This window comes from Quercus suber, unplaced genomic scaffold, assembly GCF_002906115.3.
Source record: "Quercus suber isolate HL8 unplaced genomic scaffold, Cork oak 2.0 scaffold_877, whole genome shotgun sequence".
Taxonomy (NCBI): Eukaryota; Viridiplantae; Streptophyta; class Magnoliopsida; order Fagales; family Fagaceae; genus Quercus; species Quercus suber.
In genome coordinates, this window is record NW_027070306.1 from 170,330 (window position 1) to 186,937 (window position 16,608).

The 16,608-nt window shown below is 31.2% G+C and overlaps 1 non-coding gene across 1 annotated transcript; it reads left to right on the forward strand.

The window, feature by feature from the left end:
• Positions 1-682: 682 nt before the first annotated feature.
• LOC112012316 (uncharacterized) lies at positions 683-1,433 on the forward strand. Its single transcript, XR_010626828.1, has 2 exons — positions 683-910; positions 1,160-1,433. It is a non-coding gene; the product is annotated as an uncharacterized LOC112012316 (transcript).
• The last annotated feature ends 15,175 nt before the right edge of the window (positions 1,434-16,608 follow it).

Genomic DNA, 16,608 nt, shown 5'->3' on the forward strand with positions numbered 1-16,608 from the left:
ATATGAGGAAAACTTAGAATTTGGATTCTATTTAGGAAAAAGGGGAAAAAAAGTAAATAACAATATTGTATAGTATATTTTTAAATATATATTAAATATGTTTTATTAATTTTAAATATATATTCAATATATGTGAATCAAGTCGAATTAGGTAAATTTGTGAATTTTATAACCCGAACTTAAACTGACCCACTTAAAAAAAAAAAAAAAAAAATCATAACTCTACCCAACTAACCAATCAATCCCTAATAACTGACCCAACTCGTCAAATTTAATTAGACCGAATCAGTTTTGACGATTTAACTTCACGCTCATTCCCATGGAAGTTTGTAAAGGAATGTAATCACCCAAATCTCGATTATATAATTTACTATTCCCTCCGTCCTACTTTGTTTGTCTTCTATTTTATTTTAGGATGTCCCAAAATATTATTTTGTTTCTAAAAATAAAAGTAATTAATTTACTTATACCCCTATTAATTTACAAATTCAATTTTTTGATAAATTTATTTAATGGTAGTTTTGAAAACTTATACATTTTTAAAAGGTTGATAAGATAATAAATAATATTCTCTTCAAAAGTTTGACTATTAAAAGGACAAACAAAGTGGGCAAGAAGGAGTATAAAAATAAATAAATAAAGATTAAAGAGCCCATACCCCAAAGTCCAACGACCCACCCTACCTGGCCAGGTAAGCATTTATTGCTCAGCCATGTTAGCTTTCCCACTTCCATCAACGAAAGCTTCCCGTTAAATACAAAGCACAGCTTCTCTCTCTCTCTCACTCGATCTTTGATTGTGTGAGACATGGCTTCCACTTGTGTCACTGGTTTTCTTGTAGTCTTGCTTGTTCTGCAACCTTGGATTACTTTAAGCTACCTTTTGCCCCCTGTTTTCTCTCCTGTCTATGGTTTGTAGTTAAACCTTTTACTTATTCTCTCTCCTAATATTTTTACATTTCTTTTAACCTTCTGAGTTATAATTAAGCTCATTCTTTATTGGTTTTCTGCATTATACTGTTATTAATTCCCATCATGGCAGTTTCTTACAACAGGGTCTTCTACTCTTTCTTGATTTTCATATCTGTATGACCATAAGTTTGGATTGAAATGACTTTTGTCACACTGATTATCTTTTTCTTTTCTTTTTGTTACCACAGATGATGTGTGCAAAGAAGTGGTATGTGGAAAAGGAACTTGCAAGCCATCAAATCAAAGCGCTTTCCTCTTGTTTGAATGTGAATGCTATCCTGGGTGGAAGCAGGCTAACTTTGGCCTTGCCGATAACAAGTTTCTACCTTGTGTGGTTCCCGATTGTAAGAGCTCTCTCTTTCTCTAAATCCAAATGGCTTTGCGTGTGTGAATATATGACTACAATCCCTCACACTCACACTGCAAAAGAATTTGTTAATGAATTGCTTTGTATTTGTATTACTGAATGAGTAGCAATAGCTTGGTAAATTTTTATTAGTTTTTGTGGTGTTTGTTGATGGCATCAGAACACTTTTGTAGCTAATTATGGTTTATTCGGGAAAGTTGAAGGGGTCCTAAACTAAAAGTTAATTGTGGGGTCAGTAGTCAAGTACAGTGGACTAAATTTCTTGCAAAGAGAACAAGATGTCAAGATCAAATAGCAACAGTGCATAATCTACAATATCAAGATTAGACATACTAATTAAAGTTGGTGATGTATGTCAATTACAGTCTAAGTATCCATTTGGATACTGATGATACGTCCAGCGTCTTTTTTTCTTTTATTTTATTTTTTTTTTTTTTCNAGTTTTTTTGCACAAAAAGGGCATTTGCCTATTTTAGCCGTGGTTCTAGCATTACTCATTAAAGAAATAATAATTAAAAAGAAAATATAAACACACAAGAAATAAAGAATTCAAAATGTAGATGTACATGAATTCCCTCAAATGAGTTGAGTCGTAGTTAATCATATATTGATTTATTTAAGATTTATTAATTTCATATGGTGGACAACAATTGTTCTTAACGAAACCAGCGTTATACCGTCATCCTAACGGTTCAAATTCAAAATGTATCCCCACACCAAAAACTCTAACGTGAAGCTACAAACCTTGGAAGTATAACTTGGTTAATTATCATGTTATGGTTAAGTAACCATGAATATTAGACCCTAGCTTTCTGTTGAAACAAGACTATTTTTTACGATGAATCAACTATTAGCAGTTGACCAATAGTGTTAGTTTATCTTTGCTCGACTAGTTGGACTCTTAACTCTCGTCTTTCGTTTATGTTCTATTGCTTGGATTCAGATTAAGGAGGGTTGAGGAGTAACCCATGAGATCCAACCGAACCACATTATTACGTGAAAGAGAGCCACAAAAGTTGGTGGGCTAGAACCTAACAAAGCAGCCACCATCAAAGCACCTCAGGGCTTTGGAATTTACAAAAGTTTGGTTTCTTCCATAGTTGACAAAAGGCAGCAAAATCAGTAACTGGCACTGGGAAATGGTCTCCTTTAAACAGGTGGCATAGAGCAGCGGTTTTATGATTTTTTTTTTTTTTTTAAAGATAGTCATTAAAAATTTTTAAATTATAAAAACTTTAATAAAGCGATAATTTGAATATTTGTTGTAATTGTAAGTCGAATTATTAAGGTGAGTAAAATTGTTATTACTGTAAAACCAAAAAGAATATAACTATCATCACTATCAAGGAAAACTGACAATCACAATATTTTTATTGGTATAATTTTTTAGGGAAGAATGAAATTAAAAATTATTTTTATTGAATTGGTTGAATGAGCTTCAAATTTGAATATTTAACGATTTTTATCTTTTTGTTTTATAGTAGGTGTTTTGTTGAATAATTAGATCACTTCTTGTTATTTGGTCTTATCTTGTTATTGTTTGGTTTATGTTTGTTGTTATTTGGGCTAATATTTACTATTATTATTTTAGTTTTTTTTTAATAGAAAGGATTAAGGATTATTCAATTTCTAGCCCTCACTCTGGTCAAGCTTTAGTTATATATGTCTTGGGATCATAATTAATTTTGGAGTAATACTACGTCCGCAATATTTTTACAATAAATCTTATGCAAAAAACTGTTAATGGTGAGTAAAAATATAATATTAGTATTGAGCCTAAGTTAAAATCAATAACAACTTACCATATTAGATTTATTATAAAATTATTGTGAAAATGTTGTGAATGTGGCATTATTTTTATTTTTATTGAACCCAATATTTTTTTAATTCTCAAGTCAGGGTGTTCAATATTTTTATTAGAATGGTCACACTAAGTTAATTTAACATAAAAAATTTTTGGCAAGTATATATATACAATCTTTTGCAAGCTAGGTGGTCTGGTGACCATGCTGGCTTGCATGTAGAGCAGTCCGTGATGGCATAAAGTCAGGCCAAATGATCAGAACACGAGTTCAGATTCTTTAGATGATTTTTTAATAAAAAAAATTTGGTTGATTCTTTAGATGATTTTAATAATTTTATACGTAAGTTTATGCTTATTGATGAAAAAAAAGGAGCTAATATATAGTAAAAAGTGATATATTAAAGAGCCGTTTATTTGGAAATAAATCAATGTGACATACTGTAATTAGCATAACATCAATTTGATATCACCAATCACAACACTTTTATTGTACATTAAGTACAATGTGCTAGTCTTATAAGATATATATTACAACATGTCAAGAATTTTGTAACTTAATTGACACTTTATGGTATTCCAACATAAACGTCAATTTTCTCTATCTCCATATGGCCATATTCTTACTTTGGCCAAATCTTCCTTTGTTGCCAACAATTGTATTTCTTTTCCTCATGCACACAAACTTGGTAACATTATATCTCACAACCTAGCTAAACATGTTAGAGATTTGTTGGTATGGATGGAATATATTCCTCCAAACCTGGTTTTTGTTCTCTTCAGTCTTTGCTAATCACGACTAATTTTTCTTGAATGAAATTTAGAGTATTCCTTCAAAAAGAAGAAGAAGAAGAAGTTCAAACACTTACTATGAATTATTAAAAAAAAAAAGTAAAAGAAAAATTACACAAACCTCTCTTGAGTTCTGGGACATTAACATTTCACCCTAAATCTTATGGGAAATAACTCTCCCCTCCCTTAAAATTTGAAGAAATCAACATATTAGTCATTTTATTAATAAAATGGTGTGATTAATGGGGCCCCATTAGGTCACTTGTTAATGAAAAATTTTAGGAAAGTTTTAGTACCACTTTTATAAGAAAGTCTTTTGCCATAAAAAGTTTCTAAAAATATTTATTAAACTAATACCTTTAGGGTAATTGTTAACTTTTCTCTTAATAAAATTATAAAAATAAAATAAAATCTTTTAAATTTTGAGGAGATCCTTCTTGATGCAACACTAACTATGATTTGGTGGCAAGGAAGCAATGTTTAACCAACAAAAATTTTCACTAACCATGGCTAAGGTTTGGTTAAGAGATTTTTTTTTTTTTTTTTAATTTTAGAATATTTTCTTACCATTATAGCTTACAATGGAAGGACTAATGTATTGATTTCCTTAAATTTGAATGGGGGGAGTGTCATTTCTAAGGGTGTGCATGGGTCAGGTTGGATTGGGTTGAGGGTTTTTTCAACCCAACCCACCATAGTGGGTTAAAATATATATAAAAAAATTCAACCCAATCTCTATCACAAGAGTCCAACCCAATCCACGTAAATCAAGTTAGACCCATAGGTTGGACATTTTTTTTTTACTATTATTATTATTATTATTATTAAATTAAGCATTAGAACAACACTATCACAAATATGAGCAAATTTATAACTAAATAATCATAAGTATAACACCAAACCAACACAAACTATATGAGGAAAACTTAGAATTTGGATTCTATTTAGGAAAAAGGGGAAAAAAGTAAATAACAATATTGTATAGTATATTTTTAAATATATATTAAATATGTTTTATTAATTTTAAATATATATTCAATATATGTGAATCAAGTCGAATTAGGTAAATTTTGAATTTTATAACCCGAACTTAAACTGACCCACTTAAAAAAAAAAAAAAAAATCATAACTCTACCCAACTAACCAATCAATCCCTAATAACTGACCCAACTCGTCAAATTTAATTAGACCGAATCAGTTTTGACGATTTAACTTCACGCTCATTCCCATGGAAGTTTGTAAAGGAATGTAATCACCCAAATCTCGATTATATAATTTACTATTCCTGTCCTACTTTGTTTGTCTTCTATTTATTTTAGGATGTCCCAAAATATTATTTTGTTTCTAAAAATAAAAGTAATTAATTTACTTATACCCCTATTAATTTACAAATTCAATTTTTGATAAATTTATTTATGGTAGTTTTGAAAACTTATACATTTTTAAAATGATAAGATAATAAATAATATTCTCTTCAAAAGTTTGACTATTAAAAGGACAAACAAAGTGGGCAAGAAGGAGTATAAAATAAATAAATAGTTAAAGACCCATGTCAACCCCCCTACCTGGCCAGGTAAGCATTTATTGCTCAGCCATGTTAGCTTTCCCACTTCCATCAACGAAAGCTTCCCGTCTATAAATACAAACACACGTTCTTCTCTCTCTCTCTCACATCGATCTCCATACCCCAAAGTCCAACGACCACCCACCTGGCCATGTAAGCATTTATTGCCGCCAGTAGCTTTCCCACTTCCATCAACAAAGCTTCTTCCAGCTTAAATACAAAGCACAGCTTTCCTCTCTCTCACTCTCTTTGTTGTGTGAGACATGGCTTCCACTTGTGTTACTGGTTTTCCTGTATTTGCTTGTTCTGCAACCTTGGATTCTTTAAGCCACCTTTTGCCCCCTTTTTCTCTCCTGTCTTGGTTTGTTGTTAAACCTTTTACTTATTCTCCCTCCTAATATTTACATTTCTTTTAACCTTCTGAGTTATAATTAAGCTCATTCTTTATTGGTTTTCTGCATTATACTGTTATTAATTCCCATCATGGCAGTTTCTTACAACAGGGTCTTCTACTCTTTCTTGATTTTCATATCTGTATGACCATAAGTTTGGATTGAAATGACTTTTGTCACACTGATTATCTTTTTCTTTTCTTTTTGTTACCACAGATGATGTGTGCAAAGAAGTGGTATGTGGAAAAGGAACTTGCAAGCCATCAAATCAAAGCGCTTTCTCTTGTTTGAATGTGAATGCTATCCTGGGTGGAAGCAGGCTAACTTTGGCCTTGCCGATAAACAAGTTTCTACCTTGTGTGGTTCCCGATTGTAAGAGCTCTCTCTTTCTCTAAATCCAAATGGCTTTGCGTGTGTGAATATATGACTACAATCCCTCACACTCACACTGCAAAAGAATTTGTTAATGAATTGCTTTGTATTTGTATTACTGAATGAGTAGCAATAGCTTGGTAAATTTTTATTAGTTTTTGTGGTGTTTGTTGATGGCATCAGAACACTTTTGTAGCTAATTATGGTTTATTTCGGGAAAGTTGAAGGGGTCCTAAACTAAAAGTTAATTGTGGGGTCAGTAGTCAAGTACAGTGGACTAAATTTCTTGCAAAGAGAACAAGATGTCAAGATCAAATAGCAACAGTGCATAATCTACATATCATAGCATATAGAATTAGACATACAATTAAAGTTGTGATGTATGTCAATCACACTCTAATTATCTAATGAAGTTGTGTTGCGCTGAGATCTGTCCAACTTACTTGAAGGGATAACATTAAACACTGTAAAGATGTGATGATGATCTTGTACTTGACCTGAAGTGTAATTTTTTATTTTACATGTTGGATGATAAGCCTTATGATTGTATATTAAGCATTTGATCTAGTTTAGCAACAATTAAAGAATTCCATGATTTGATGATGCTGATAGTTTTTGGATGATTTTTATAGGACCATCAATTACTCCTGCATGAATGCCTCCTCACCCATCCAAGACAAAGGGAGCAGAGCTAATGAATCAATCTTGATCGTAATAACATTTTTTTAACCTTAAATAACATCATAGTTGCAAAAATTTAAAAAAAAAAAAAAAAATCTCTTAACCAAACCTTAGCCATGGTTAGTGAAAATTTTTGTTGGTTAAACATTGCTTCCTTGCCACCAAATCATAGTTAGTGTTGCATCAAGAAGGATCTCCTCAAAATTTAAAAGATTTTATTTTATTTTTATAATTTTATTAAGAGAAAAGTTAACAATTACCCTAAAGGTATTAGTTTAATAAATATTTTTAGAAACTTTTTATAGGAAAAGACTTTCTTATAAAAGTGGTACTAAAACTTTCCTAAAATTTTTCATTAACAAGTGACCTAATGGGGCCCCATTAATCACACCATTTTATTAATAAAATGACTAATATGTTGATTTCTTCAAATTTTAAGGGAGGGGAGAGTTATTTCCCATAAGATTTAGGGTGAAATGTTAATGTCCCAGAACTCAAGAGAGGTTTGTGTAATTTTTCTTTTACTTTTTTTTTTTAATAATTCATAGTAAGTGTTTGAACTTCTTCTTCTTCTTCTTTTTGAAGGAATACTCTAAATTTCATTCAAGAAAAATTAGTCGTGATTAGCAAAGACTGAAGAGAACAAAAACCAGGTTTGGAGGAATATATTCCATCCATACCAACAAATCTCTAACATGTTTAGCTAGGTTGTGAGATATAATGTTACCAAGTTTGTGTGCATGAGGAAAAGAAATACAATTGTTGGCAACAAAGGAAGATTTGGCCAAAGTAAGAATATGGCCATATGGAGATAGAGAAAATTGACGTTTATGTTGGAATACCATAAAGTGTCAATTAAGTTACAAAATTCTTGACATGTTGTAATATATATCTTATAAGACTAGCACATTGTACTTAATGTACAATAAAAGTGTTGTGATTGGTGATATCAAATTGATGTTATGCTAATTACAGTATGTCACATTGATTTATTTCCAAATAAACGGCTCTTTAATATATCACTTTTTACTATATATTAGCTCCTTTTTTTTCATCAATAAGCATAAACTTACGTATAAAATTATTAAAATCATCTAAAGAATCAACCAAATTTTTTTTATTAAAAAATCATCTAAAGAATCTGAACTCGTGTTCTGATCATTTGGCCTGACTTTATGCCATCACGGACTGCTCTACATGCAAGCCAGCATGGTCACCAGACCACCTAGCTTGCAAAAGATTGTATATATATACTTGCCAAAAATTTTTTATGTTAAATTAACTTAGTGTGACCATTCTAATAAAAATATTGAACACCCTGACTTGAGAATTAAAAAAATATTGGGTTCAATAAAAATAAAAATAATGCCACATTCACAACATTTTCACAATAATTTTATAATAAATCTAATATGGTAAGTTGTTATTGATTTTAACTTAGGCTCAATACTAATATTATATTTTTACTCACCATTAACAGTTTTTTGCATAAGATTTATTGTAAAAATATTGCGGACGTAGTATTACTCCAAAATTAATTATGATCCCAAGACATATATAACTAAAGCTTGACCAGAGTGAGGGCTAGAAATTGAATAATCCTTAATCCTTTCTATTAAAAAAAAACTAAAATAATAATAGTAAATATTAGCCCAAATAACAACAAACATAAACCAAACAATAACAAGATAAGACCAAATAACAAGAAGTGATCTAATTATTCAACAAAACACCTACTATAAAACAAAAAGATAAAAATCGTTAAATATTCAAATTTGAAGCTCATTCAACCAATTCAATAAAAATAATTTTTAATTTCATTCTTCCCTAAAAAATTATACCAATAAAAATATTGTGATTGTCAGTTTTCCTTGATAGTGATGATAGTTATATTCTTTTTGGTTTTACAGTAATAACAATTTTACTCACCTTAATAATTCGACTTACAATTACAACAAATATTCAAATTATCGCTTTATTAAAGTTTTTATAATTTAAAAATTTTTAATGACTATCTTTAAAAAAAAAAAAAAAATCATAAAACCGCTGCTCTATGCCACCTGTTTAAAGGAGACCATTTCCCAGTGCCAGTTACTGATTTTGCTGCCTTTTGTCAACTATGGAAGAAACCAAACTTTTGTAAATTCCAAAGCCCTGAGGTGCTTTGATGGTGGCTGCTTTGTTAGGTTCTAGCCCACCAACTTTTGTGGCTCTCTTTCACGTAATAATGTGGTTCGGTTGGATCTCATGGGTTACTCCTCAACCCTCCTTAATCTGAATCCAAGCAATAGAACATAAACGAAAGACGAGAGTTAAGAGTCCAACTAGTCGAGCAAAGATAAACTAACACTATTGGTCAACTGCTAATAGTTGATTCATCGTAAAAAATAGTCTTGTTTCAACAGAAAGCTAGGGTCTAATATTCATGGTTACTTAACCATAACATGATAATTAACCAAGTTATACTTCCAAGGTTTGTAGCTTCACGTTAGAGTTTTTGGTGTGGGGATACATTTTGAATTTGAACCGTTAGGATGACGGTATAACGCTGGTTTCGTTAAGAACAATTGTTGTCCACCATATGAAATTAATAAATCTTAAATAAATCAATATATGATTAACTACGACTCAACTCATTTGAGGGAATTCATGTACATCTACATTTTGAATTCTTTATTTCTTGTGTGTTTATATTTTCTTTTTAATTATTATTTCTTTAATGAGTAATGCTAGAACCACGGCTAAAATAGGCAAATGCCCTTTTTGTGCAAAAAAACTAGTGTTTTGCTCAATTTTTCAAACTAATTAGGAAAATACTCCTGTTTTGAAACTCGATTTTCTCATAATCGAGTTTCAATGTAAAACTTGATTTGTAGAAAATCGAGTATGGGGCAATCAAATTTTAAAATTTAAAAAAAAAAAATTGCATGGAACTCAAGTTACATTAATTTTTTTTTTTTTTAATTTTCAGTTTGTTATAACTTGATTGTCCAAAAATTGAGTTTTAAATTGAAGCTCAATTTTTAGAAAATCGAGTTTCAAAACAGGGACATTTTTCTAATTAGTTTGAGAAAGGGAGTGAAATGCTGATTTTTTTTTTTTTTTTTTTAAGTGGTCAAAAGCCCATTTTCTCCCTAGAATCATATAAAATAGCACAACTCGCCATGCCTACCATGCAACAAGTACATACAAAAACCACCGCTCGAAGCTTTATTTATGTCTTTGTATTCGTACTTAGCTCTAGCTACCTACACTTATAATGCCTTTTCGGCCTTAAATACCGTAATCTTAGTTCCTGTTTTACTCATTAACAAAAAAAAAAAAAAAAAAAGAAGAAAATAAAAATGATTTTGGTAAACATCGATCTAACCAAAATTTTAACATGTGGTTCTCATCTCTTTTGGCTACTCTTCCATTAATGAATGGTGCACATAGTTCACAAAAGTCAAAAGTTCAAATAAGTCAATGAACTTGCTAAACAGTATCAATCATAACTACCAAATAGGGTTGAAAATTGGAACCACGTTCACTTTGATAGATTTCACATGCCACCGTCTAAATAAATGGATTTGGACAAGGACAACCGGAATACGTGCACCTAAATTGATATTTAAAAAAAAAAAATTGAAAATATAGTACTGAATATACATTGAAAATTATAAAGGTAACAATGAATTGATGAATTGGTATTTTTTGGTGTGTTCTTTAATATTTATTGATAAAGAATTGGGAATTTTGAAAACGAAAAGTCGAACTCTACAATGAGAAGACTGCACTTGTCATACAAATCAAACGACATCTCATTTATTTCTAGGAGGAGATTGGTTGTGTTGCGTCTGTCATTAGTTTCAGGTTGAATCATCTAACTTCAAGCTTCTAGTTTGTCCCTCATCTCAATGATCTCATGTATGGATTATTATGTTTTCTTTTGGTATTTTGTTTGTGTCAAATTAACATTTGAAGACTTAATGCTTTACTACTATATGGTTGTTTGGGATAAAAATTATAGACGAATGAATGAGCTTACTTGCTTAGGCCCAGTATGTTAGTAAAATTACTTAGGCCCAGTTGATTGGCATCTCTTTTGTTTTGATTTGTGTTTTGTGTTTTGTGTTTTGTGTTTTTTTTTTTTTTTTAATAAGAGTATTTAGACCTCTTTGAGTATTTGACTATTTACTTGGATATATGCAGTTCCTCCATTCCACATACATCAGGGATTGACATCATCTTAAAATGTCTTAAGAATGTAATATTTTAATTCAATCATCGAGATTAAAGCACTAAATCATGCAATATTTTTTTAGTTTCATGGGAAAACATTGAAATTGATGAATAAAAACTAGGTTTATAAATTGTGATTGGAACATATTTTCAATAATAATCTTTTTTTTTTTTTTTTGTTCTTTTAGTAATAAAACCCTTCAAATTCATCTTATATCTTTTTATTGGATGTAAATTCTGAAAATCTAATCATTGAATTGCATGTTTTTATTATATCCTCCAAGCTTGCAAAATTTCAAGAAGATCAAAGATCAATAGCTATGTTATCAATCAAATGTTTTTGTAGGGTCGATTTTTGTAGCCCAAGCTCAAAAGATATGGGTGAAAGGCCCAACGAACCCAGGATAATGAATTTGTAGAGAGTGGGCAAAAGAGCTGGGCTGGTTATGAAGTAAACAATGGTTGGCTAAGTTACTTGCAGTGATAATAACATGAAATAATGCTTAAACCACTCCATGAATGAATGTCCGAAGAGGTGTTTATTTAAGTGAAACAGTGGTCACAACATTCAGAGCTACAGTAAAACTTTTCTCTCTTTTTTTCCAGTCCCCCTCTTATCAGGGACCCTTCTTCTTTATATAGCATCCTTTCCCATTATCTCCATTGTCCACCTGTTCTTCATCCGCGTATCTACTTGAGTGCATGCCACGTCATGTGCTTACTTTAGCTCTTTGTGAGTGGCGGTAGCTGAGGTTACACTGTTCAGGGGTCTTCTCCACATAAATGCGGCCAGAAAAGTTGTTGCAGTGCATTAAATACGGTGGTGGTAGCTTTTCCTTTAGATATCTCGTCGTTCTGATCATCTCCAAACCTACCCAAAACTTATCATCATCATTGGGATCGCTAGGAAGATTATACGGACCTTCCACACGTTTGTTTGATCGAGGCTATTTGTGGCCGAGGAGTGAGACATCTTCGGACCAATAGTGACTTCTTCTGACGGTACTCCCCTCTACTTCTGGGCTTCCTGCCTTCAGATGGGCCGTCCCCACCCAATTATTGCTCCTCGGAAATATAATACTTCTTAATCCGGTACTTCAGGCCCGTTAAGTAGCTCTGAGTTTTTACCCCCCACAGTTTTAATTTCAAGTTTTTTGATCTAAAATTATGTATAAAAAATAAGTTTATTGATTGGATAGTAAATAACATCTGATTTGAATGGAAATTTACATCTATGTTAAGAACATAAATAACATACAATCCAATGATTCGATTTTCAAAATTCATATCCAATACAAAGATAGAGGAGGAGTTTGAGAGGTTTCCTTTCAAACTAGTTTGGAAAGAAACTTTATCCTTTTGTGATTGTTGAATTCCATTCAATCGAAATTCACAAACTTCTTTGGCAAAAATTAAATGAGTTCAAATAAAAAATTATTTCAAGAACATGATTTAACCATTATACTCCTGGAGCATGCATCTTTATTAACAAAATATGCATACATATTAACAAAACCAAAAAATAAAATAAAATGGTACCTAAAAATAAGTACTAAAACTAAAACTATAGTTAAATTTCAAGGTCATTAACTTATAAACTAGTTTTTTACTTTTTAGCTTTTATATACCGTTATTTAAAACCTTTTTTTTTTTAAGTACAAGTATACTTTTGCCAACTTTTAGCAAAAATCTAAATAAATTGTTCCAAAATAAACATTGAATATAGACATGAAAAAAATGTGCAATCCATCAAACCATTTTGTCTTGTGTAAAAACTGTGCCAACAATGGCCCAAAAATCTAGACATCATAAAATCCTTAGACCTACTTATTTCTTAGGATTTGCTCTAATGGTAATATTTTTCTTTTTTAAAAAAAATTATTTAGAAACAAACACACATGCACGGTAGAGGAAATGAAATTCTAAACCCAAAAATATTTTGGTAAAATTAAATTTTAAGCTCCATAGTTTAGGGATTGTAACAAATTAAACCTATAGTTTCAAAAAGTAACAATCAAATCCTTTTTCTTTTTGGCAAAAATATCATTTTAGGGGTCATAGTCAATTTGGTCTTTATGTTTTAGCAGCAATCAATTTGATCTATGTTATTTTCAATTTACAATTAATTTAGTCTCTACCGTTAATTATCTAATGGAAAATGTATACATAGCTAATGGATTGCACAATTTGCACATTAAAAGCTTACATGACTGCTAAAATAGAATAATGCTAGAGATACAAATTATTTTACAAATTTTTTTACAAATTGCTAATGTAGTGAGTGATTATTGGGAAAATGAAAAAGTGATATTAATAGTGAGCCTAGATAAAAACCAATAAGAGGTTGGCCACATCAACATTTTGTAAAAATGTTGTAAAATAGTTTATGACTATAACATTACTCACTAAAATAATAGTGTGTGTTTATTTCTCAAAAAAGAACTACTAAATAATAATAAAAATTTATTTGGTATTTAAAAATATGTNGGACAGACTTGTATGGCTTTAACTCTTGATCTTAAAATAAGGTTTCTTGAAATATTAAACATATCCTAGATCTACCCAAATACAAGTAAAGTGTGTTTTGTCAGAGGATTAGCCAATTACATAAAATAGTGACATATGTTCCTAACAAGTAAATCACATATGTCTTAACAACTTATATTAGTACTTGCTTCAGCAACTGTAATTGTGTCTCTTGGATTTGAGGTCATATATAGAGTACTAGTTTTCTTTCCATGAGCCAATACTCTAACTTCCTTTGTAACCTTCCAAGTACCACCAACAAACAGTATTGCATACCCTTCATCATCAAGTTGTCCAACAGAAATTAGATTCCTCCTAAAGTAAAGAATACATTAAATCTTCTTTAGTAACCAAACAAACCCATTGGGCAACAATATCCGGACGTCTCTCATACCCACAACATCAAAGGCTGTACCATCAGCCAAATACACCTTACCAAAATCACATGAAACATAGTTCTGTATGATTTCTTGGTGTGGAGTGGTATGAAACGAAGCTTTTAAGTCCAAAACCCAATCATTAAGTGGACTGTCTATTGCAAGAAGTAATGCATCATGTACCTCTTCTGTTACAGCATTAGCAGAATCATCTTCATTCTTCTTCTTAATTGCCTCCTAAAGTGACCCGTTTTCCTATAGTTCCAGCATTGTACTTGTTGGCCTGATCTAGATTTACTTCTATTTTGATTATAATTTTTGGATTTTGATCTGCCCCGATTTAAATTTCAATCGTTACATCTGCCTCTAGTTTCAAGGTTTATGGCAGAACCAGATACTGAGGTTTCACCTGCATCTCTTCTGCGAATCTCCTCAGCTAGAATTAAATCTCATATGTCATTGTACTTCAGCCTTTCCTTTCCTGTAGAATTGTTTACTGCTATCCTCATTGCCTTCCAACTGTTTGGCAAAGAAGCCAAAACGATCAGTGCATGGATCTCATCATCAAAATCAATTTCAACAGATGACAATTGATTTGTGATAGTGTTAAATTTGTTTAGATGTTGTGCTACTGATGCCTTCTCTGCCATCTTCAAATTGAACAGTTTTTTCATCAGATGCACCTTGTTGTTTGCTGACAGCTTTTCATACGTACCAAACAAAGCCTTCATTAGATTTGCTGTGGTCTTCTCATTTACTATATTGTGTGTAACTGACCTAGAGAGAGTCAACCTGATGACTCACAGTACCTATCTGTCAAGAAAAGCCCATTCCTCATCCTTCATAGTTGTAGGTTTTTCCCTTAGAAGCGGTAGATGCAACATTTTCCCATAAATATAATCCTCAATTTGCATCCTCCAAAATCCAAAGTCTATGCCATCGAACTTTTCTATTCCAGACGCTTTTCCTACTTCCTCTACCATTGCTCTCAATCAAACCTAACTCTAAGCTCTGATACCAGTTGTAGAGAATTAGCACGAAATTCCCAGACTTGTGAGAAACAAAATAGAGAAAACACACGTCAAAGAAAAATAATCACAAGCACAAGACAATATTTACTTAGTTCGGCAATTTGTCTGTGTCCATAGAGTTGCAGGAATTTCACTATTATCAGGGAAAAATACAAAGTGCGGTAGTACCATTTTTTTTTTTTCTCTTTCAAAAACTACAACAACAAACCCTAATCACCAAAATAATGTTTTCTACATCCTGCGCACAGGATTCATAATGAGCTACAAAACGGGCTTATTGACCCAAGCCTCCGCCCAGGGTTGGCTCATCAACTTTGAGGGCCTTAGGCGAAAATTTTAAGTGTGGTCTTTTTTATATTTAAATATTAATTAAATAATATGTATTGAATTTTTTTATTTAAAATCTATTTTTCTTACTTTTTGAGATGCAAAATTACTAGAAATAAAATTTAAAGTATAGAATAATAGTACTTGATTAGTGCAATTTTTCTAAAGTCGTGACCACTTTAAAGTCTAAACCTGCACAAATAAAAATTAATTTATTACATGGTTCAATAAATTAGTATCACTATAAAACAAATGAGTTGATATGATACACACCAAATTATTAATTAGTGTGATAATTGATAATAATTGATAAAATAAGAGTATGCATTAAAAAAAAAGGATAAATTATTAATTAGTGTGTGTTGGGACTAGCTGTGATGTGCTGTGGGCTTAGGGCAAACTGTGCAGTTCTGTGTGCACTGTGCAGTCTTGTCTTAACTATTTTTGTTTTTTCTCTTTTTAATCTTCTACATTTTAGGATACAATGAGGCATTTTTAATGTATTTTATTGACTAATAAAAGTACATAATTTTTTTTAATTAAAATATATAGATAAATACATTATATATATATATATATATAATTTTTTATAAGTGAGGGTCTTCTTTTATTTGGGGACCTTAGGCAATTGCATCATATGTAGAGCCGGCCCTGCCTCCGCTCCATGGACTAAGCTTCAGAAAATCTCCCATTAAAAACCATGCAACATTATTTCGGGTTAGGTCATCATTCGGATCAAATATAACTAAACTCTACAAAGCCTAATAGGGTGAAGGCATTTTTGCCACGTTCCGAACTTTTACATAAGAAAATTCCAAAACTTGCCAAGCTCTTGAGTCCTTGTTGATGTTGGTTCTTTTCCTTTTTATAGAAGAGGGATCTCTTCGTGGTTTGATGCTTGTGGACTGTGGGAATTTTTTTTTTTTTTTTTCCCTTCTGATAATAAATGATTATGTATTTGTCCAAAAGAATATTGGGAATTAAGTGGAAGACTATCAGAAAATTCGAGCAAAATATCAAATTGTATTCTAGCAATAATGTTAGTCCATGCATCTCAAATTTTGTTGTCCATGAAACGATTCTCAGCATCCTGAAAATCCCAATAGAACATATAACTATATATATAACCAAATAACTATACTTTTCTCGTGGTATGCTTCCCGCGCTTGATTGTTAAAATTATATC